General features: G+C 35.4%; 1 protein-coding gene across 12 annotated transcripts in view; it reads left to right on the top strand.

Moving 5' to 3' along the window:
* Positions 1-4,623: 4,623 nt before the first annotated feature.
* htr2cl1 (5-hydroxytryptamine (serotonin) receptor 2C, G protein-coupled-like 1) overlaps positions 4,624-24,042 on the top strand; it is a 186,930-nt gene continuing 167,511 nt past the window's right edge. For 8 of the 12 annotated variants that reach the window (XM_087258325.1, XM_087258331.1, XM_087258324.1 and 5 more), the window contains exon 1: positions 4,624-4,767. The gene's annotated coding sequence lies outside the window, so the exon portion shown is untranslated. Of the gene's footprint in view, positions 4,768-20,409; positions 20,511-24,042 lie in introns of all 12 variants that reach the window. The other 4 variants (XM_087258326.1, XM_087258333.1, XM_087258327.1 and 1 more) reach the window with 1 other exon arrangement.

The raw sequence follows: 24,042 nt of genomic DNA on the forward strand, positions 1-24,042 counted from the left end.
CTTGTTGTCTCGCGACCCCCACTTTGGTAACCACTGGCATAATACTTTAGCGTACTTTGTGATCATGCTTGGTCTTTCTTTGGTGCTGTTAAAACCTGTGGCTTTTTTATGAAATGGTAGTAAATCAAATTTTAATTTGTAAATTGCAATTGAATTTTTTTTTTCTCTAAATCATAACTCTGGCAAATGTTGATGTTGTTTCTATAATATTTCTTCCTTAAATGTGAGAGGATGCAGTCTTTAATCTTGCTTGATTGACGGTTGTGTTTTAATAAATGCCATCTGTTTATCAGTAGAAGTGAATCGGTTAAGGTGGCAGATTTAGCTGCATTTGATGTTCTGATTTCAGTGGAGCGGAGAGCGTTCTGATGAGACACAGAGAAATGAAGTGTGCATCTGTGAACAGCTGTCTGTGTGTGGGGTAAAACTGCCAGTCTGCGCCGCCTGTGTGGGAGTCTGGCACAGGTCTGAGAGAGGGGTAATACTTAATGCTATCATTGTTGAAGTTTGTGAAAGTTAAAGGAGTTGTCCAGGTTCATTCAAAGTGAAAGAACCACAGGTAGCTCAGTGCAGTCGAGTGATGAGAGATCACAGAAATGAAGTGTGTTGACAGCTGTGATCAGCCAGTTTAAGCGGGTTATGACGACAGATTCCTTGCTCTTGAAAATGTTTTTGGCTTGTTATTATGTTATTATTATTAAGATTCTAGAATGTGCAAAATAATAGATTTTTTTCTTGCTTTATTACAACCAAGGCTTATTCTGAAAACATACTGCCATATACATTTCTGGAGAGCACCAAATACGTCTCAGGAGATACGTTTTTTTGCAGTTTTTGTTTTCACGAATCAACCAGGCCGCTGTGTACGCTTTTTGAGATCTCAAATTTCTCAGGCAAGTGCCATTTGCTCCTGCTGTTCTCATGTAAAATCCCCAAAGGCCACTGTCAACTGACTGACTATCCAATCGACTAACCCATCCTCCTGCTTTCCTAAACCCAACCAATAGTGTTTTCAATAGCACAGAGTGACCCGCCCACCCCCTTCCCTAAACCCAACTGACAGTTTTAAAAAGTAATACAAAAAAAAAAGAAAAGCACGTGTCTGATTTTTTACAATTCACCAAACAAGAAATTATCTGCAAAACATAATTATATACTAAATAGAAATAAAAGTTAAAATACCACATACCTTTATATACATTAAAACATACACACATAAGATAACAAAAATACCATTTCTACTAATTATCAAAATTAAAATACTAAAACAAACAAGCAGTACAATAAAACTATCAGCCTATAATGAATTCAATTGAACAGATTCTGGCAGCAGAACTGCCTTAGTCCTTCGTGGCATCGATTCAACAAGGTACTCCAGGTATAGCAAGGTATAGCATCGCGCAGTTGGTGCAGATTTGTCAGCTGCACATCCATGATGTGAATCTCCTGTTCCACCACATCCCAAAGGTGCTCTATTGGATTAAGATCTGGTGACAGTAGAAGCCATTTGAGTACTGCGAACTCATTGTTATGTTCAAGAAACCAGACTGAGATGATTCATGCTTCATGAAATGTGATTAGCTAATTGGAATTTTGCAATTGGACTTAATAAATTGGCCAGTAAAGGTATATGTTCAAGTATAAAGTACTTGTTAAATATACTTCCATGCACATCCATCATTGGCCAGAACATCACACTCCCTCCACCAGCTTGTCGTCACCGCACAGTGCAGCATGATACTATCACATCCCTAAGTATCGCACACATACACTGCTGTCCACGTGGAAAGAAAGAAAACATGCATTGCTTTAAAGTCCAGTTCTGATGCGCACATGCAAATTAAGTGCTTTTGTGGTGGACTGGGGTCATCATATTGGCACCCTGACTGCTTTGCAGACATAGAGAGAGGTACTTTGTTGTGACAGATTCCTTCCATAACCATTACTTACATTTTGACTTGTGCCACTGCTGACCTGGAGAAACCCACAAACCTTTCTATTTCAGAGATGCTCTGACCTAGTTGCTCGATCTTCATTCCTGCATCTTTTTCTCCTTTCTGCTGTACCCAGCATGGTAATTATAAGAACTGGCTGTATAATAACTGCTTAATAGTTAATCTACAAAGAGCTGTAGCCTTGTTTATCAGATGACCAATTATATTTGATGTATTTGCAAAAGATCATGTTTTAGCTCATGTTGTTAAGGTTGGATTAATAGATCAGTTACATGCTTTTTTTAAACGAGATGTAGATGTTTTCTTGTGCTTTGTTTGTTTTCTGCAGTTAAGTTTAAAATAAAATCAGTTTAACTCTCTCTCTACACTTTAAAGGTTATTTTTTTCTAAGGTTTGTTTAATTTTTAGTTTCAAATTTGCAAAAGAGAGAGAGAGAGAGTGAAATGTATGATTACTTTTGTCGTAGGAAAAGCCAAAATGGCAATTTACATAGCAAGAAAATAAAGGATAGAGGGTGAAGTTTGTCGAGACATGGTGCAAGATTTTAAGAGTAAAATAAAGTGGTCCTCTACTAATCATTTTACCTCATGGATGTACAGAAAGGCCTTAGAGGCTATAGCAAAGCATTTAGCTATACAATTCAGTTGGGAAACAGACTGTCAACTAGAAGAGGGTGTCACAGACTGGAATAGAGTATGGCAGAACATTTTTACTTCATCTAAAAATCCCAATCCCCAACTCATTCGCTATATCTTTTGTCAAAGAACCTGTACTGGAATCTACTCAAAAGACATATCAACGCCTCCTTTAGTCTTCTCTGTGATAAATGTCTTGACCAGGAACTTGGATCTTTTTTTTTTCATATGATGTGGGAATGTGGAAAAGTACAAACATTTTGGACTGAGGTCTGTGTTATATTTTCTAAAATGATTGAATATCCTGTACTGGTGAATCCTTCCATTCTATTACTAAGCGATGATTCTACATTGAATCTTACCAAGCTACAAAAAGCTGTTGGCTGGCTGGCTTAACTTCGCATAATTTGGGCACATACAAGTGTTGGTACAACTTCAGTACTTTATAATGTTAGAATTATCCACAGCTCGGGTGAACTTGGTACAAAAAAGCATTAAAGATCTGATCATCAGCTGCTGACAAAATCTCCATGTTTATTGCACAAAACGATGATCAGGATCCAGAATGATTGCAATATTTTGTATAATTGATACTTGATGCTATACTTTGTTTAGTTTTTTTCTATTATCTTCTATTCATTGGATATTGCAGTTTAAAGAGACTGCAGGGGTGGGGGTGGGGGTAAATTAATTGATATTTTTCATTATATTGTTTATTCAGCCTGTATGCTTTAACAATGAAAAAATATTTAATTAGAGTGAGAATTAATTTGGATTTATTTTTTTTAGAAGAATGTCAAGAATATTGATTAATTTGAAAATGTGTGGATTTATAAAGATAGGTTGTGCTCTGTTAAAGATAGAGAACTAGTATATATAAAATGGCTTAAGTAAAGCGTACTTAACTGTGGTATTTTAAATATGGTATAAAATGAAAAATAAAAACATTTAAAAATATTTTTTTAAAAGTCAATAAAAATCTAATCTTTATACACTCAAAAAATGGCTGTTGTTTGTTCCAACTACTTATACACTTAAAAAATGGTTGCCTTATTTTTAAGCTGAATCAAATTAACTTAGAGTCCATTGAACTTAAATTATGTTAAACTGACTTAAAACTGCTTGCATAACTTACTCAATTAGGTTAGAGCATGATTAACTTTAATACAATGACATGGACTGATTGGTCAATTTTTTAATTAATTTGATTAATTTGGTTTTATTTAATTTGGTTAATTTGATTTTCCAGTGATGGGTTGCGCCTGGAAGGGCATCCGCTGTGTAAAACATATGCTGGATAAGTTGGTGGTTCATTCCACAGTGACGACTCTATATTAATAAAGGGACTAAAAGGGCCTAAAAGAAAATTAATGAATGGTTCATTTGATTCAGCTTAAAAATTTAAGGCAACCAGTATTATTTTACAGTAGCCTAAGTTAACCTAATTTCTTCATGCTGTCCCAACGCAAATGGATTGTATGGAACCCAGCATTTTTTTATGTGTGTATAGTGAAAACATAATGCATGTAATACTAATTATAATTACGTAATGACGGATTAAAACAAGCAGTCAAATAAATTGAAGACGCCAAATATATAATGGCTTCTTAAGTGATGAAATTTATAACACTTGCTAATTGAGCTTCTGATGTATTAACTCCGTTTTGCCATTGCTTTTCCACTATAAGACAACTTCTTATGAAACGATCTCTATGCGTGACTTTCAATTTTGTAGATGGCGAGAAAAGTGCTCAGTCGTCCACTAATTGCACATTCATTCAGAGTAATTAAACCGGACCGTCGAGTCCTGAGAGATGCCTTACAGATAAACGCTGGCTGGCCACCACCCTTGCTACCAGTGGCCGCGCGCCAGAGCGCAGCTGCATGAAGCAGACCGACAGACAGCCGGTGGATCCGCGCGCGGTGTTTGGTATGCGGCTGGTTGCGGCCAGTGACGACTCTCTCTCTCTCTCTCTCTCTCTCTCTCTCTCTCTCTCTCTCTCTCTCTCTCTCTCTCTCTCTCTCAGCGCTTCAGTCTGTATGAGCAACATCCTCGTCCTACCACGGGCTCGCGTTCTTGAGGAATTCGTCATCAATGAAAGTGAAGGAAGACTAAACGGGAGAGGAGAAACGCCAGAATGCCGGCGGGTCAGAGGAGACAGACGACTCCTTAATGGGTGAGTTAATCATAAACAACATTTATTGTGTTTTACGTGCGAGAAAACACTTGTAGCTGTGAACGTTCACTTGATTTGTTTAAGATATTAGATAGCACTGTGAAGCATCACGTTTTTCTTTAAAACATATGATGTGTTGTTTTTCCTGTGCATCTTTTTTCAACATATTTTGCTTACATATTGTGTAGAAAGTCTATAAGTAGTATACATCTAATTTACGTGAGCACAGTTAACTTATATCTGGAAATGAGTGCAAGTTGGAAAAGTGGACGAGTTTAAAAATGTTTAACTGTAAGGCATTTTAAGTGATTGCTAATTTTGTTTGGCGATGATCCTGTGCGCAGGTTAAGACAATGCGTCTTTCTATTAAAGCGTATGTAAATTCTGGTGTTCTGGCTGTTGTTGTTGTTGTTGAAGACGAACCTCAAAGGTTGAATGAAAATGCGCTGTATGTGTAACAGAACTTCGGTGTTTCTTCTGCGCATCGCTCCATGCCCATTACGCGTCTTATTAATGAAGTGAAAAACACGTTGGATCAAACATTTGTCATGACCTTACACGAGTCCTTCCCCAGTTATTCATAATTCACTGCCAGTGTCAAAGAGTGTGAAATGAATCCTCTTCCAGTGGCATTTCAGTGTGGCGTCTTTCTCCAAGAAATCCAGTTTTTTGTGCCAGATTCAGTGATATGTAGAGACAGATTTATGAGAACGGGTCACGTTCAATGTAGTGGCTGAAGTATATTTGCCTTGAGCTAATTAAAACCGATGATTAATTGATGAAGTCAGTATAATAAGTGGGATTTCTACGAGCCTGGCGGTGGATTTACGACTGCTGGTTTCGTGTGGTGACATTTTGCGATGTGTCCAGCTTCCCGTCCGCCGCTTGGGTTATGCGTAACGGCGACTTGGAGAGGCGCGCGCTCGCGAGATAGAGTGAGGACACACGTACAGGTCCGAAAAGTGGACGCTGTAATAAGATGAAATGACGCAATACGCTGACATCATCCATGCGCAAAATTGCATGCGTAATTGTCTCACATTTAGCGTCATTCACAAATTTAATTAAGTCTGCTTTTTGCCAATGAAAGTGAGTTAAGAGTATCCAATTGCTTTATAGAAAAAGGTTTATTGTGTTGTGCCACGTTTGGTGTCCTTCAGGAATGACATTGTCTGCTTTTTAAGTATGAAAGACAGTATTGGGTTGCTTTAAATAAAGGTGTGGTTGTTTTTTTGATGCCGATGTTGCTTTATATTTTGCTTTCTTAAGGCGCTCATGAAAGTTGCTGGGGTGAAATTAATTACTGTTTTAATCCACCTTTTCATTGTTCAAATCAGGCGGTGCCATGGGCTGATTTGTTACCAATTTATGCAACAGAGTTGTATAGCCGAAAGTGGTGACTCACCCAAAAATGAGAATCTGCGGTTAATTCAGCCCTCCTCAGGCCATCCGAGATATAGGTGACTTTCTTTCTTTACTACATTGAAGAAAAAATTGAGGCAAGTCAAAAGCTACTAAGACTTTGATAGTTACTTATAGTAACATATGAATAAGCAAGGATAAACTAAATTAACATGTTAGATGTTTCATAAGATGTCAGTATAATTTCAAAAGACTGACTTTGATTTTGTTTTGGATGTTTATTTTTTATTTTTTTATTGTTAACATATTATTTATTAATTTAATTTAAATTATTTAAATTTAAATTTATTAATTTATTAATTTTTTAGTCTGCTGTTTTAGAAATGCTGTATTTGGTAATAAAAATAATAAAAATAATGACAATAGCAGCAGCAACAACAACAATAATAATACTGCGAAGAAGATTTATTATTAATTAATAAAATTATTATTATCAGTATTATTATTATTATTATTAATATTATTCATGTTATTATTAAGAATGAATAATAATAAAAAATATTATTATCATTATTATTATTTAAAAAAAATTCAGCTCAGTCCCTTTATTAATCTGGGGTCGCCATAGCGGAATGAACTGCCAACTTATCCAGCATATGTTTTACGCACCGAATGCCCTTCCAGCTGCAACCCATTTCAGGGAAACACCCATAAACACTCATTCACACACAGACTCTACAGACAATTTAGCCAACGCATGTCTTTGGACTTGTGAGGGAAACTGGAGCACCAAGAGGAAACCCACCTGAATGTGGGGAGAACATGCAAACTCCACACAGAAATGCCAACTGACCGAGCCAAGGCTCAAACCAGCGACCTTCTTGATGTGAGGCGATAGCACTACCTACTGCGCCACCGCATTGCCCACATTGTTAATATTATAAATATCATAATAATAATAATAATAATGAAAATAATGTTAATAATAATAATAACAATAATTATTAGTATATTTATTATTGTTTGTGTTATTATTCATATTTAATATTAATAACAATTATTATTAGTATTATTATGATTATTATTATTATTATTATTATTATTATTATTATTATTATTATTATATAATTGAAACAACTGACAATGCCAAAATCTAATTCTTGGAAGTCGCACATTCAGCACTTATCAATCTGTGATGACTTTTGCTTCTGAAAGCAACTCTAGTGTGAAAAGAGTTGATTGAAAATGATCCACAGGGGGTGTTTGTGAATAATATATTTCTCTGGATGTGATTTATGTTTTTGTTTTTCACTTAGCAGGGAAGCACTTATTCCCTGTCATTTATATCTTAGCTGTTCTGGAATCATCTTTCATCATTCTCCTTCTGATATCATTAAGCTATGCATTGAAGTGGACAACTGATCTAGAGTCAACACCCTGGAGAGAAATTGATGATGTGAGGCTGTGCTGGAGTGTGTTTTGCTGTTCTGGGCTTCGGTTTCATGTTTAATGTTCTGATTCTCTGTGGGGTTTGTCTCATAAATATGAATTGGCTGCCTGGTTCAGGCATTAGGGCTTTGTTGGTGTGGCTCTAGACTGCCTTTCGTCAGTGTTCTGTCAAGTCTGATTGTACCCTGTGGGACTGGCTCACCACCATGAATGAAACACAGTGGTTTGTAGTAGTTTTCTCAGGATTGTGAGTTGCTTTTTTTTGCTACTTTAGTCGGAATAACCATTTGTTTTGGTTCATTTAGTATGTTTGTTGGCACATCTTTTGGAATGTGTGTTTTTACTAACAACCAGCACGCATAGATGGCAGGATAAAGAACGTCAATAATCTTAAGCCGTTGACCTGACCTGCTCCTGTTTAAATTCGTCGCTGGTATGACAAACACGTGTATTAGAAGATCCTTCTTTTAATCATGTCGTGTTCTTTAATTGTTTTATGCTAAGCTAGAACTGCCCAAGCAGGCAACATGTGCTTGTGTGTGTGTGTGTGTGTTGCAGGGAAGCTGTTGTGTTCATTCACAGGGGAAAAATTCCCTTTCTGCCTGTCTGCCTTTTTCCTCTCTGTCGGTCTTTCGCATCCCCCACATCTCATCTGATCTTGTCTTGGTGTTCTCTCGTACCCGTGTCCCAGGATTACAGCCCCGGAGACCAGCTTCAGAAACATCCCACCTGTCACAGTTTTCCCCCCTGGGGACTGAAGACATCCCAGGTCCAGTGGCAAAGTGTGAGGGAGTTTCTCTGACCATCTCCCCTGAGTCTGTCTTTTCTTTGTTGTCAAGATAGCCTGTATGGTACCTTTATTCTCTGGACAGACGAATCCCACAAAATGGCCATTTGACATTCTGAGGGGTCACACCTGTCACTTTTACTAAACCTTACATTCATTCCTTTTTCTTCAGCTTAGTTCCTTATTGATCAGGGGTTGCCACAGCGGAATGAACCGCCAACTATTCCAGCATATGTTTTACGCAGCGGAAGCCATTCCAGATGCAACCTAGTACTGGGAAACACCCATACACTCTTTCACATTCACGTGCACACTCTTACATGGCCAGTTTTTTCTCACGATGCTGTCCAAACCGATACAGCACAGCTGTGGGTTTGCAGCAAGCATTTTGTCGGGAGAGCTGTATGAGAATGGCGGACTTTGTCTTTTATCAGTTGAGTTCGTTACCATTCAGACACATCACCTATATCCGTGCTGCTGTGTTTGCCTACTTTTAAAATCCTCCAGATTATCAGCAGGGCAAGTGTTTGAAATAGACAGGGCAAGAGACATGCTGCACTGCTATCCAATGTATCTCCATTCAGACCCAGGGATTGAGGAGGAGAGAAGTCCTCCTCATTTATAATGTTTATATAAACATTATTATTATCCTTATAATAATATAACAAATTGTGGTTTTGTGTATATGAAATTACGAATAACAAATGTAGCAGGACATCAAATTACTTACTGTTTTTTTCTTTGCACTTTATCTTTGTAAACTATAAAATCATGCGTCTCCTCCGAGGTAGACTTGAACCGAAAGAGGGGGGTTTCATAGCTCTTTAATGCAGAGAGGACATTTAATTGATCAAATGTGACAGTAAAGACTTCACAATGAAAAGGTAATTCAAATAAATTCAGTTCGTTTAAACCTATGACACATTCTTCAACAATATTGTAGGTGCAACAGATGCTTGTCTTCAGAAACTATTTTTGTTATGCTGGTTGAAAGTCACATACTGATAGATATCATTGGTAACACTTTATGATAACTACACACTATAAAGCATTCATTAAGCATTAGCAAATAGTGAATTCAATATTTATTAAGTATTAACTCTACATTAATAAACGTTAATTAGCGTTTTAAAAATACAGATGCAAATGCTGTGTTGACTTACGCGCATTTATAATGTGGTTAATGATTGTTTTCATACTTTTTTAATGAATATTTTTCATTACCAAAAAATGTATTACATTATTCACAATCAGTTAATTAAGAATAGTTGCTGCTATTTTAAGATCATTCAGCTTAATGCATAAGTAAATGAATAATAAACTATTCAAATCAACATTTTAATATTTTATTATTCAGGCATATAGTAATGGTTACTATGTGTGTTAAGTGCTTAAGTGCTTTAGCAGTTTTGAGACCTAATCTAAAATGAGGACTATTTATGCTATGTAAATCTTATCTAAAAAATAAAGTTACCGTAAAGTTCGAACATTTCTAAATGACAGAAGTGTCAAAATACAACATAAAATTGTATAAAACAACACCAATACAATAATTTTACAGTGTATTACAATACAACATTTCAATGATATTTAGTAATGTTTAAACTGTACAGGATTTTATTTTATGTAAGGTTGCAAAAGATTTATCTTTACATGAATGAAGAAACCTGTTTCTTCAGTTGTTTGTGTTGTGAATAAATTGCTGCGCATTTCTTAAGTTGTTTGTGTTGTGACCAATTTGCAACCCGTGTGCTGTCAAGTTGAGGAAGATCGTCTCTTTATTTGCTGGTGTTTTTTTGTAATTGCATGTACTTTCTTACATTGTGGCATGTTAAGCTTTCTCGGCCAGGGTAAAATACAGTTATTAAGCACATTATACACTACAAGTCAGGAATAAAGCATTTGTAGCTTCAGTTAAAAACTGCTTACTAATGTCTATTAATGTAGAGTTAATGCTTAACAAATAATGAATTAACTATTTGCTAATGCTTAATATATGATTCATATTGTGTAGTTATTATAAAGGACATTAGAAACATTTTTTGCATGATAGTGTAAAATCTGTTCATTTCTAGTCAAAACTACTGTACCTGCTGCAATCTTATACCAACAATGAAAATAAGAGCAGTTACAACATCAAGAACATTGCTATTAAGTTATGCAATGATTTTGTGTTGCAAGATGAAGCAGTTAAGTGTTCATTTTAAATAAAAAGAAATTTTTAATTCACAGAATACTTGAAGATGAAAATGGCTCAGCGTATTGTTATAGTATTAATTGTACCCATCTTAAATGTAAACCTGCACCTGGTAGAGAAAGAGATAGAAGGTGTAAAGAGGTAAGGGTGCCAGAGAAGAGAGAGAGATAGAGAGAGGGAGAGAGAGAGAGAGAGAGAGGGAGAGAGAGAGAGAGAGAGAGAGAGAGAGAGAGAGAGAGAGTCACAGTTTGATTGCCCTTTTATCACTTGCTTGACCATATGACCAAAACTCAAATCTGAAACATTCAAACTGACCAATCGGCAGGTCAAAGCCATCACAAGGTGTTAAACACTGCAGACCCGCTAAATACATACGTCAGCTAACAGATCTGATCTTTATAAGCACTTCTGTATCTTTTTGAAATTAGTGTTGGCCCTTTTGGTGTGAAAGACATTGTTTGCAATAATAACAAATCTCAATAATGATTTGTCAGCCTTTCAAAACAAACGCCTGTACAGAGACCTACAGTATCAGCTTGAAGTGTATTCTTTCTAACAGGCTTCATTACAAAAAAAGCTTTTAGATGTTTGATTTTGGATTTATTTATTTGTTTGCTAAATGAGTGACATGCCTGATGAAGTAAACTTGCACCTTGTTAAAACAGCAATTACTCTATTATTGACTGTAAATATTGCACACTCCTTACTGAGCAGTGGCTGCTGACATTTCAGCCTTGTGATCATTAGATTTGCAAACAGTACCTAATAATAATATTTGACAATGTTTTATTGTATTTTGGATCAAATAGATAAAACATTGGCAAGCATGAAATTATTCTTTCTAAATCATTATAGGGATAATTCTCCCAAAAATAAAAAGATACTTATTTTCATTCATTTATTCGTTTTCCTTCAGCTTTGGCCCTTTATTTATCAGGGGTTGCCACAGTGGAATGAACCGCCAGCTTATCCGGCAAATGTTTTACGCAGCTGATTCACCTTCCAGCTGCAACTCAATACTGGGAAACACCCATACACTCTTGCATTCACACACTCTCATACACTACGGCCAATTTAGCTTATCCAATTCACCTATAGCGCATGTCTTTGGACTGTGGGGGAAACCAGAGCACCTAAAGAAAATCCACACGAACTTGGGGAGAACATGCAAACTCCACACAGAAATTGCAACTGGTCTAGCCAGGACTCGAACCAGCGACCTTCTTGCTGTGAGGTGAATGTGCTAATCACTGAGCCACCTACTCATTTTCAAGCTGTCCCAAAAATTTGAGTATGTTTGTTTAGTTCAACACAAGCAAAACACAAATATTTGTGGTGGCTCAGTGGTTATCACTGTCACCTCATAGCAAGAAAGTTGCTGGTTCAAGTCCTCGCTGGACAAGGTTATTGTATTTAACTAAAACAAACAAAAAAAAAAAAAAACTAAAATGTATAAATAAATGGGAATATTTATAAGTGAATCATGTTTCAGCTTGTTTGCAAAAGGTAATTGCAAGAAACTTTCCGATCGTTGTGATGTTTTAACTGACTGAAGTTATAATAGCTGGCTACATATTTTTGGTTTGTTGTGTCCAAACATTGCGAGATGTGGAGTTTGCATGGTTTTCCTTGTTGGTGTAGGTTTCCCTTTGGGTGCTTTAGCTTCCCCCATAGTCCAAAGACATGCAGTATTGACCTTATTCTAAAATGCGGAAGTGCGCCTGTTTTCGCGATTGTCTTAGAACTTCCGTTTCAGTCGCCAATGGGAGAAATGACAAGGAATAATAAACGGCAAAAAAACGGTCAAACTACTTGCTCTACAAACAAATGTTTGCATGACTATACAGACCAAGTAGAATAATATAACAAGGAAATATCAGTTTGCAACATCAAACAGCGAAACGAGCAGTTTTTAATGTCTAAAAATGAATGGAGGTGAATGAGACCGGAAGTCTCGTGCCAAAAAGATTCAAATGGCAGCGCCCGCTCGTCTGCGGAGAATAAGGTCAATAGGTGAATTGAATAAACTAAATTTCACGTAGTGTATGAGAGTGCATGTGAGTGTGTGGGTGTTTCCCAGTACTGGGTTGCAGCTGTGTAAACGTTGCCAGTTCTTTACAGTTTGATGAATGAAGGGACTAATCCGAAGGAAGGAAGTGCTGGAAACTGCTAACCATCACCATTCATAGTATACTATGGAAGTCAATGGCTACTTGTTTTCAGCATTCTTTAAATTCTCTTCTTTAGTATACAGCTGAAGAAACAAACTCAATCAGGGTGGAACAAGTGGAGTAAATGATGACAGAGTCTACATTTTTGGGTGAACTATCCCTTTAAAAATGTTACCAACCCCAAACCTTTAATACGCAGGTGTAGTTCTGAAGGATCAAGTCGTGTGGCAGAAGTACTGCCAATATTAACCAGGCTTTAATACATCAAGCGAAACTGACAAAGTTGCCAGCCGTGCTCTCAGGAGTCGAGTTCAGTTCTCAGGCGAATAGTTTCAGAGTTTTAATCAAAGACTTCTGGCTTTTCTCATGAAGGGGACTGACTGACCGGAATAAGAAAAAATCTACTGGCTGTTTCTCTTGAGTTGCTCAGTATTCAGAAGTGCAGTAATGTCTTTGGCACTGTCACTGCACTTCTCTCTTTGCTTTCACTTGACTTGGCAGGTGAGCTGTTGGTTTGATCTGACGTGTCTGTTGAGACCTATGTTCATTCCAGCAGCCCGATTTCCAGTTGTTACTGCCTTTAACTGCGAACGTAGTGTCAGCAGTTCAGATCAGAACTTTAGCAAGGCTTGCAGAATGCTATATTAGCCCGATATAATACAGCTTATACAGCAGTGGGTTTATTAGAAGGACAAATGGAACTGGAAAGGTGTTTTGCTGCACGTTTACTTGCGGGAGTGAATTTCCAATGTTAATTTTTTTGTATACTGTATGCAGCTTGGTGATAAGGATGGACATTTTTGCTGTTCTAAGGGTTTTCAAATGGTTTTCAGTCTGGAGTCTGATGTTGACCGATTAAAAAAAAAAAAAGAGTTATGATTGTATATTTGAATACAATAATTTGACATAACATATATCAAATGTAAAATTAGGTTTTTATTTTGCTTTAAAAAATTTATTAGGTTTATTTATTATTTTGAATACTACCTTTTACCTACTAACTTTTAAACTAAAGAAGGAGGTTATTAGAAGTATTACGACATTTGTAATTGTCTTAAAATTATTCACAATAGACACAAACCATGAAATAGAGACAATACTCCAGTACTGGACAAAATAAAATATACGCTGTCAGCTTAAAACTAAATATTTGTGATCATATTTTAATTATTTGCTTTGGTATTTGCACAATTACAGCAAATAAAATAGGTACTATAAACTGTATGACATCACTCTTTTGTTTTATCTTTGTTCTACTATTTACTTTATTCTACATAACGCAAAAGAAAATATTGTTATGGATTTTGGTAATCAAAGAGTTTATTGATTTATCATTCCAACACAGAGTAATGTGTCAATATACTAACTAACTAACTAACTAACTAACTAACTAACTAACTAACTAACTAACTAACTAACTAACTAACTAACTAACTAACTAACTAACTAACTAACTAACTAACTAAATAAATAAATAAATAAATAAATAAATAAATAAATAAATAAATAAAGACTTTATATTATCAGAAGGGAAGAGAGGTCATAGTATTTAGATCCCAATAATTATTTAAATCAGCCCCCCAAAGACTAACAAATGTATTATCAATACATAACCTGCTGAATAAATTAAATGTAAAAAATATGCAATTATTAATAATAATTGGCATAATCATAAATATCATATTTCAAGTGAACATACTGTAATGTAAACAAAAACATGTATTTAAAAGAAACGTAACTACTTAAAAAATAATTCAAGTAACATAAATGATGATGCTCTGATCAGGATTTTTGGAGCCTGGATTTTTATTTATTTATTTTTTCTCTTACAACCATTTAGTTTGGACAATTCTTGGTCAGAAACAGCTTTACTGAAAATAATAGATTAAACGGATAACAAATTTGGTAAGCAAAACGACTGACAATGCAATTTGGAAACATTGCAAGTGATGGAAGAGTAATTTGACGTACCTCAATGAAGAAAAAGTTTGGAGTGCATTTTTGATGCATAAGAATTTATAATGCAACTTCCACTGCTTGTAAACCTGTAATACTTACGAACGGTTCATGTGATCGGCCAGATAAGTGAGTACTGATCGTGTCAAATATATATATATATATATATATATATATATATATATATATATATATATATATATATATATATATGAAATCAGATAAGTGAGTTATTCCCTCTTCTCTTTTGTTTGTTTACCATTAATAATCCAATACAATGTTGCACATCTGGTTTTCTCTGCAGCTGCTTACCTTGATTCTGATTAAACATGATCTGTTTTAACTGCCATTATTTGGGCATTCATGTCTCTTCTAAAGCTTTTGTCTTTGGAGGCAAGTGCTTTGGAGAAAGACAGACTATTATAAGAATATGCAAATGAGCAGAGATGTACAGTACCTCTGGTCCTGCAATTTGCTTGCTGTGCACCTGAAGAACCGAGACGGACTTCTCAGCCCACCACAAGAGCACCATCACTGCATTATCAGCTGGCTGCTCAGTTCTGTACATGCCACAGAGATTTAGGCTGACATGGTCAGAAATATTTTTAGTAGTAGTTCATTTGGAGAATGCAGTGGTCACTCACTCAGGCAGTAAATCACCAGAGTGTGTGTAGAGAACAAGATGAGCGTACCAACAACCGTGTTTAGCAGAGATTGTATATGGTACAGACTTTAGAACATTAAGAGATTAATTGAAGGAACACTTGTTTGATATGCTCATTTCACAACTCCCCTAGAGTTAAACAGTTGAATTTTACAATTTTAAAATCCATTCAGATGAACTCCATGTCTGGCAGGAGCCCTTTTAGCTTAGCTTAGCATAAATAATTGAATCTGAACAGACCATTAGCATCTCTCTCAAATAGAGTTTTGATAATTTTCCTTTTTTTTGTTAACAACAGTTTATTGAGTTTTTCTGGAAACAATATTAAATAAAAAAATAAGTGCAAATTTAAAACCCACTCCCACCCATCCCACCCCTGCTAGACTACAAAAGATGAGTAAATAATAATAATAATAATAATAATAATAATAATAATAATAATAATAAATAAAAAACAAACAAACAAACAAACAAACAAACAAACAAACAAACAAACATACTAACTAACTAACTAACTAACTAACTAACTAACTAACTAACTAACTAATTAATTAATTTTACAAAGAAATTCTTCAAAAACTTTAAAAAGGATGACACAACATCAAAAGCTGAATGCCATATACTGACAATTTTCACATTAGCACCATTTATATGGGAAGTTGAGAGTTCTATCGAGAGAATGTCCAACAAATACACAGTCCAGGTTCGTCTGACCATGGTATGAGGAGAATTCCAGCGGTTGACCAGCAATTTTATTTTTGCTACTGTGGGAGCAGTTAACAGAAGACAATAGTTTTTCTTTTTAAAGCTTGTCTATTATCTTGTTACACTGTGTACTAAGACCAACAGAAAATAAAAAATTGCTATTTTCTAGGCCGATAAGGCTAGGAATTATAGTCGTTTCAGCATAATAATCAAGAAATTTCACTGCTTCAACAGGCACAATGACATTACTCAGCACTTGAAAACATTCCCCAGCAAGGTAACTTAAGGTGACCACCTGCATGCAGTGAGTCGGTCGCACTTTGTAATATAACTTTGTCTGCTGCAGTCATGATATGACAACAAAGTTCTTTAAAAAAATTAAGATGCTAATGGTCTAATCTGATTAAATGATCTATGCCAAGCTAAGCTACAAGTGCTCCCACTTGACCTGGAGATCAGCTGAATGGATTAAAAAAACAAAACTCAAGTGTTTAACTCTAGGCGAGTGTTCCTTTAATATCAGAATCTTATGTTGAACGTAACATTGTAATTTAGGGTTTGTTTACTGGTTCGATTAACATTAACTATGGTGTTATTGTTACAGAAGTTCATAAAAAAATATATGAACATAACACAGACCAAAGACATCAAAACAAACCAACCACAGGACACTATCTCATGCAATTTCTGTATAAAACGACAGGGTATTCAAGCATGTCTATGTTTTCACATCAAAGTCAGTGTTTCCCAACTACAAATCAATACGGGCATCAGCAATATGCCTCATTATAGCAGACCTTCATTTGTATGTGACAGAGGAATTATTCGTGTTCGTAAGCATTTTATAAGCTTTTAATTTTTTACCTAATGAATATAAAACAGCATGATTCAGGATCATTTATTGTATGATTTGTGTTTTATAATTTTTTTATTCTTATTTGTGGCGGTAGATTCGGTCTTACAAATGACTTTGAACATTAAGCAGATCAGGACTGTATGTTTATATATGTTTTTTTTCTGGCCTAGACCAAACAAACCAAGCACACAAACAACCAGCACACCCTCAAAGTTGCAATAGGAAGAACACACAATCCATGCAGACGTGGTGTCTCTATCCCTTAAAGACAAAACATTGGCTGTATTTTTCATGTCTGCCACCATCTTCCAGAAATAGTTGTGTGAGAAGTTGTCACTTATTAAAACTGGTGCAGTCCTGTTTTTATAGAACCTGTTTTTCCAGCTACTTCGAAATTACTTAGAATGTACTCAGAAACATATCAGCTCATTTGCTCTTTGTGTATTTGCATGCTTGCTCCAGTCCTCAACTTAATATTTCACACATTCCTCTATACGTAGATGTACATGCATGGTTGCATGTGAAAACATATTTATTACTCCTGAATTCATTTGCAGATTGTTTTTTAATGTAGCTGTTCTCAGGAATCAACTCTAGGCGAAGCAAGGGTGTATTAGTTTATTATACTTGAACTAATGTGCATTTACATTTGATGTATTTTATGGACATCATGCATTATGTTAAGTAACTGTGTTTGCAAGTTATTACAGGGATCCTTACCAGGGGGTCCTTGACTCCAGGGATGTTTTTGGTGCCACTGGAGGGTTTGCGAATAATTATTCTACCTCAAGCTATTTAAGAAAAAATAGTCCATTTTCCTGTCATATTTTACTTACCTTAACCTTCTATTAGAACTTCAATGTAAAAACACTTCTGTTATGTTTCACAAAAAAAAAATAAATAAAAAAATAGTCATACAGTGTTGGGATGACATGATTACATGTATAAAATCGATATACGTTTCACTGTACAAAATTAGGTAACTTTTTGCTTAAGTATCCAACAAATCTGAAAAAAGACCTTTGAATTGTGTTCAAAATGTAGATATGAAGTTTCAAATGACAGGTCTCGTTGACTTCAGATTCAGTGTAAATCACCAAACAAATTACATTCCGAAAATGACAGAAATTAACACCGTAAACCTTTCACATGTATGATTTAATCATTAACACAGTAAACAAACAAACAAACAAAATAAAATTAGAGTAAATAATTTCTATAGCATTTAATCACTAATACTTTATATTACATTATATATACATAATACTTTATATTATCCCTTAATACTTTATATATACACTATACAGTATTGGGCTGGGTGATATGGCAAAAATGCAATCTCGATAATTGTTTTTTATATTGAACAATACTGACATATATATTTCGATGTAAGTTGTTAATGCTACCAGATTTAAAAGAGTACCCTAACAATGAAGCCACAAACATTAGAGGGTCCATTAAGTGGCATAACATATATTATGAAAATTCAGTAAATCTCTAATATCAACACACTTGTAGATTCCCATTATTGCACATTTCTGCTGTGTGGTTAGCTTTAAGATTAATATACAGTAAAAAAAAAAAAAAAAAAAAACTCCAGAGCTTATCATTATTATTCATATAAAATTTTATATCAGCCAAGCCCTAATACAGTATGTTTTTTTTTCCAAAGTTTAAATTTATTTAGTATTGAACTGCAAAAAAAAAAAAAAAAAAAAAAAAAACACAAAAACATACAACTGATTTAAAAAAAAAAAAAAAATGTGTGGCATTAAAACAAATATACTTAGTAATGAACCATCTGCCAAATGCATAAATGTGAATGAAAACACAATTCAAGGCTAGTTGATCACCTTATATAAATTAGGGTTGGGTGATGTCGACCAATTTAGCATCATATGGTGTGTAATGTAAAACATTGGGATGGGCGATGAAATCAACGTCGTAGGCGGTGGTGAATTAATTATTTATGTATAATTCATTCATTCATTATGAATTAATTATTTGTAGCTTACCATTTCAGCATCGTGATGTCTTTTAGCCACTGGCGATGGACGATGGCATTGTCTATCGACCCGACCCAAATATATGTATATTTATTTGTGCGTGTGTGCATGTGTGTGTTTTTCTAACATCAGGACACAAATCTGTATAATGGCATAGGCATGACACAGGTATTACAAGAAGGTGGTGAAGTATGAGGACATTGCTGATGTCCTCATTTCTCATCAAGCTTATAAAACACATAGAATGAGGTTTTTTTTTCAGAAAGTGAAACTATACACATTTTCCTGGGAAGGTTGGGTTTAGGGCTAGGGTGGGGTTAGGGCATTAGAAAATACAGTTTGTACAGTATAAAACAATGAAAACATATGTAATGTCCCCACAATTCTCAAAAACAAATATGTGTGTGCAAGATTGTATACATGTTCATGAGCCTGAAATGACACAAAATATCAAATCCAATAGCCAAGTACAAGTAACCAGTACTTGTGACAACTTGAACCCAGACAGAACATAAGGGATAAGATATACACTGATTAGCTTGGCATTGATAGTGACACCATTGAGCTTTAGAAGAAATCAAAGAAATAAAAAGGCATTGATACTGTCTGTAGACTTTCATTCTTGTTGTTGACAGGCTTTTCATAATCAACATGTATAAACTTGTTTGGCTGTTTAGCATTTGTAGTGGAGAATAAGCAGTTTTGTAGCTCAGTAGTTGATTTAAAAGTGCTACAGATGCTCTTTTTAGCTTGACTTCTCCGTTGTTTAACACAGAATAAGCTCAAATAAACAATATCCGTGTACATTTTTCCTCTCTTTTTAGACGGCCTATTTTCACATCGTTCTAATTTTAAATGGGGACATTATGTTTCTATAGTGCTTACTGGAAATAATACAGATGGTGTCAACAGCCATTCCTCATATGCATTCTGTCTGTCTCTGACTGTGAGGGCTCAAACTCCGGCTGTGGAAAAACACACAGAGCTCTGCACGTGGCTTTGGACCCAGCATGAATGAAATGTGTGAGGCTTAAATTCCAAAGGCTGTAAGGGTTGTATAAATCAATGATTTGTCACCTGGAACACATATGAGATGGACCACAATGCAGCCCACTGCAGTGTTCACCGTTCCACTGTTAGCAGAACATACAATATAAGCTGGAGGAGTTAAAGCATGTAAATGAATGAATATCCAATGGAGATCCAAATTAAAGAACAGCGATCAATGAAACATGAATAACTAAAATTTCTGAAGGTTACAGCTGTCACAAATAAGTATTAGATGTAATATTCTTTTCTTTCAGATTCTTACAGTTTGTTGACAGTTTCTTAGCCACAACTTAATTTAATTTCATTGCTATAAGTTTGTCACCAAGTATTTTTCCATAGATTGTTAATCAGGTTTATATCAGGACTCTGTGTTAGCCATTTCATTATTTAAACATTATCAGCTTCAAGAAACTGCTTTACTCATTTTGCTTTGCAACAGGGTTTGTTGTCCTTCTGATTGGGTGAGGAACGCAGGGAAGAAACCACATGTTGCTGAAGGAGCAACAGTTTTCTGTCCACACAACATGCTCCTCAGCAAAGGTTAGTCTTGCTAGCATTTTTAATTCTGTTGACTGATGGTTTGGTTACTGCAGAAATTTCAAGTTCTTTAAAAATTTTGCATCAGATACCTTGATGTCAAATCAACATCAAATTGACATCAAGCATAATGTCATTAAATACAATCCAAAAATGCATATTGATTTGATTTTTTGAACTTTGATGTCCGATTGACATCCATACATTTATGCCCTTTTGGCCACTAAAATAATGACACAAAACTATTTTAATATAAGAAAGTGTTATTCATCTGGAAGTTTCTATTTCAAATTACAACATGTAATGTAATGTGTACTTATATAGCGCATTTATCATGTATGGCCATACACCCAAAACGATTCACCATCATGAGGGGCGGTCTCCACACCACCACCAGTGTGCAGCATCCACTTGGGTGATGCAGCGGCAGCCACAGCACAACGGCACCAGTGTGCTCACCACACACCAACTATATAGGTGGAGTGGAGAGACAGTGATACAGCCAATTCAGTGGATAGTGTTGATTGGGAGGCCATAATGGGTAAAACCTCCTTTCCACTACACACAACAAACGACAAGTAACAGACCGAAAGGCATTCATTTCCAATGGAGAGTAGTACGGGAGCTGCGTGGAGTTCTGATCATGTCCATATGCGGGAAATTCGGATCCGATTTTGAGGTGCAGATCCGTTTAAATATTTGAACTCCTGCGACTAGACCGAATGCGACCGGCCGATGTGATGTATTCCAGTGTTGTCCAAGCAGGTCCGAGCACACGAGATGAGAAATTGTAGATTTTTTTCGTTATTTTTTGAATCAGAAAAAGTCTATGTTAAAAAAAACATTTCTATTCATAAATGTAATTAATAAAAATATAATTGTTTATGTTCTCTCCACATTCCCTGCAATATTTTTTTAGCGGTCTATGAGTTTCTAGTATTCATTCATTTATTCATTCAACCATAGTGAACGCACATAGAATAATGGCTCTTGCTTTTGCACTCCTTTATTTCGGACACTGCGAGAACAGCTCCTCTCCCATGGTGCACGACAACACTGAAAATTCTGTGCGACTACCACAAGGGGGCGTATTTCGACAGTTGTGTCCAAATGTCGTGGCAAGTGGAAAGGCAGCTTAGGGGCCAATGGAGGGAATTTGGCCAGGACTCCGGGCTTACACCCCTACTCTTTACGAAAAGTGCCATGGGATTTTTAATGACCACAGAGTGTCAGGACCTCGATTTATTGTCTCATCCAAAAGACATTTTATTATTGGATATTATAATATCCAAAAGATATTGCACTGTATTTTGTCTCCCATACAAAACATGTGTAAAAATTATTACAGGACAAAGTTAGATGATATTTTGATGTCGTTTTAACACCAAGGTAGTTCATTGACATCAATGCAGTTAGCATTTCTTATGTTTTTTTATGTTGTGTTGGCATAAAGGTGTTCACTCTGTTAAAACTGTACAACCCCAAATCAGAAAAAGGTGTGACTGTGTGCAAAGCTCAAATTAAAAAATATGGAGTGTTTTTTAAATTTACTTTGACTTGTATTTCATTGCAGACAATACAACAAACATTATCTAATGTGTTCCTCATGATGATTTTTTTTTTTCCTAAAATAAAGTTGTCTTCCAATATTGTTTTTTTTGCAACACATTTAAAATAGTTGCACTTTAAAATGTGCCAAATATTCTCTATTTCAGACAGGTCGGGTCTGCAGGTAGGCCAGTCAAATTATTTTAGAAATCACCACATTTTTTTATTTATTTGTTTTTCATACTTTCCCAACTTTTTTTCTGATTTGGGGTTGTTTATTGGCATATAGACCCTTACCTTATTCAGTACTGAATTAGTGAGCAATACCAGCTGCAATGTTGAAGATATTGTCTAATCAGATTCTCTACATTATCCTTCCTTTGTGCATTTGTTTTTCATTGATGACCAGTCTTATTGGGGGACTAGAGTTAGTGACATTGTAAAGAAGTAATAGGCTCATTAACATCAACATCATGACACCAATTTCACTTTTCATACTGTTTTAAAGTTTTTTTTCACTGTGCTTCAGAAAAAAAATGAAATTGTTGGCTGTTCTCTAATTTTGATCTCGACTGTATTAGTATTTATTTGTAAAACACTTCAGCCGCTTTCCATCACAATTTTTAAAAATGGTTTAAGGTGGTCTCTTAATATTATTAGCTATACAGTGATCACAACCCCTCTAAAATAAGCGAACAGCCAACATGAGCATAGATGGACAACCAGTTCAGACTGGTTTAATATGGTCTTTCCAGCATGACAAACCCTCTTTGATGTCTGGGTTACATCATTTTCTTATCTCCTCACAAAATGCATTGTCACGACAGACCAACGTGATATAATGCACACTTTGATGGTTCTGCATTACAGCTACACCTGCGGAGTGTCCCGGCAGTCATAAAAATGCAAGTATATTTAATTTACGAAGCAGAAAATGCTTAATACCCATAAAGTTGTGAAGCGTGTAGTAGGGCCAGGCAGAGTCATTATTTTTATTGTGCATGGCTGTGGTGTCCAGAGACTTTGTAAAAGTTTCCGAAAACAAGCTTCTCCACAAAAGGACTTCGAATTGACAGGGTTGCTCAGACAAGCTCCAGATCTCAGAAGAAAGTGCATTCGAAACCTTTTGAAGGCAATTGAAGGAGTGTTTGCCCTTGCAAAAATGCTTGAAACAATGCTAGGGTGTTAGTCAGTTGTTATTTTGAGTGCTTTGCCAAGTGGTTGCTAGGTGGCTGCTGTGTGTTTTCTAGCAGGCCCAATTCAATCCATGTAAAGTTATTCAACTTGCGGTGTTCATTCTGACTTCTGGTTTAATTTGCATCATTATGCTTTTTTTTTTTCATATTACCTTTTAGAGAATCTATAATAGTAAATTGTTAATGTAAATAATCAAAAAAGAGCAAAACAAATAGTTATTTTTGTAATACGGGTTGGGTATCATTTGGGTTATTTACAGTACCAGTGCCAAATTAATGCTTTTAAAACAGTACTAGGCCTGAACCAACACATAACAATGTCAGATGACATTAGAAATGAAAAAGGTTTAAGGAATGTGCAAGTTTAAAAGTAATAAGTTCAACACATCAAATATACAATAAAATGTTCTTTCCTGCACATACTTAGAATTGTAAAAGTTTTTCATAATGTGGCCCAATGGCTGTCATTGGCTTTTTTCTAAATGCTGTAGTTTTTGTCATGCTTGAAAGAACTTGTTTTGTGTTAATGGCATGTCAAGAATATCCACTTTTCTGTACTGTGAAAGTCCATTTTGTATGCTTTTCCAAATGATGAAGACTCTATAATTGGCTCAAACTGACACCATACAGGAGATGCCATTGTTATTATTCATATTTCTGTGTGAAATTCAGAATGGATAATGTGAGAATTGTTTCTGAAAGATACGATACAGTAAAACCTAAGCGATATAGTTCAGTCAGAACAGACTGGCCCACTTGGCAGGTCTGAGTAGAATAGAAAGTTTTTTTTG

The sequence above is a fragment of the Danio rerio genome, chromosome 7 (genome assembly GCF_052040795.2).
Source record: "Danio rerio strain M-AB ecotype USA chromosome 7, GRCz13ab, whole genome shotgun sequence".
NCBI lineage: Eukaryota > Metazoa > Chordata > Actinopteri > Cypriniformes > Danionidae > Danio > Danio rerio.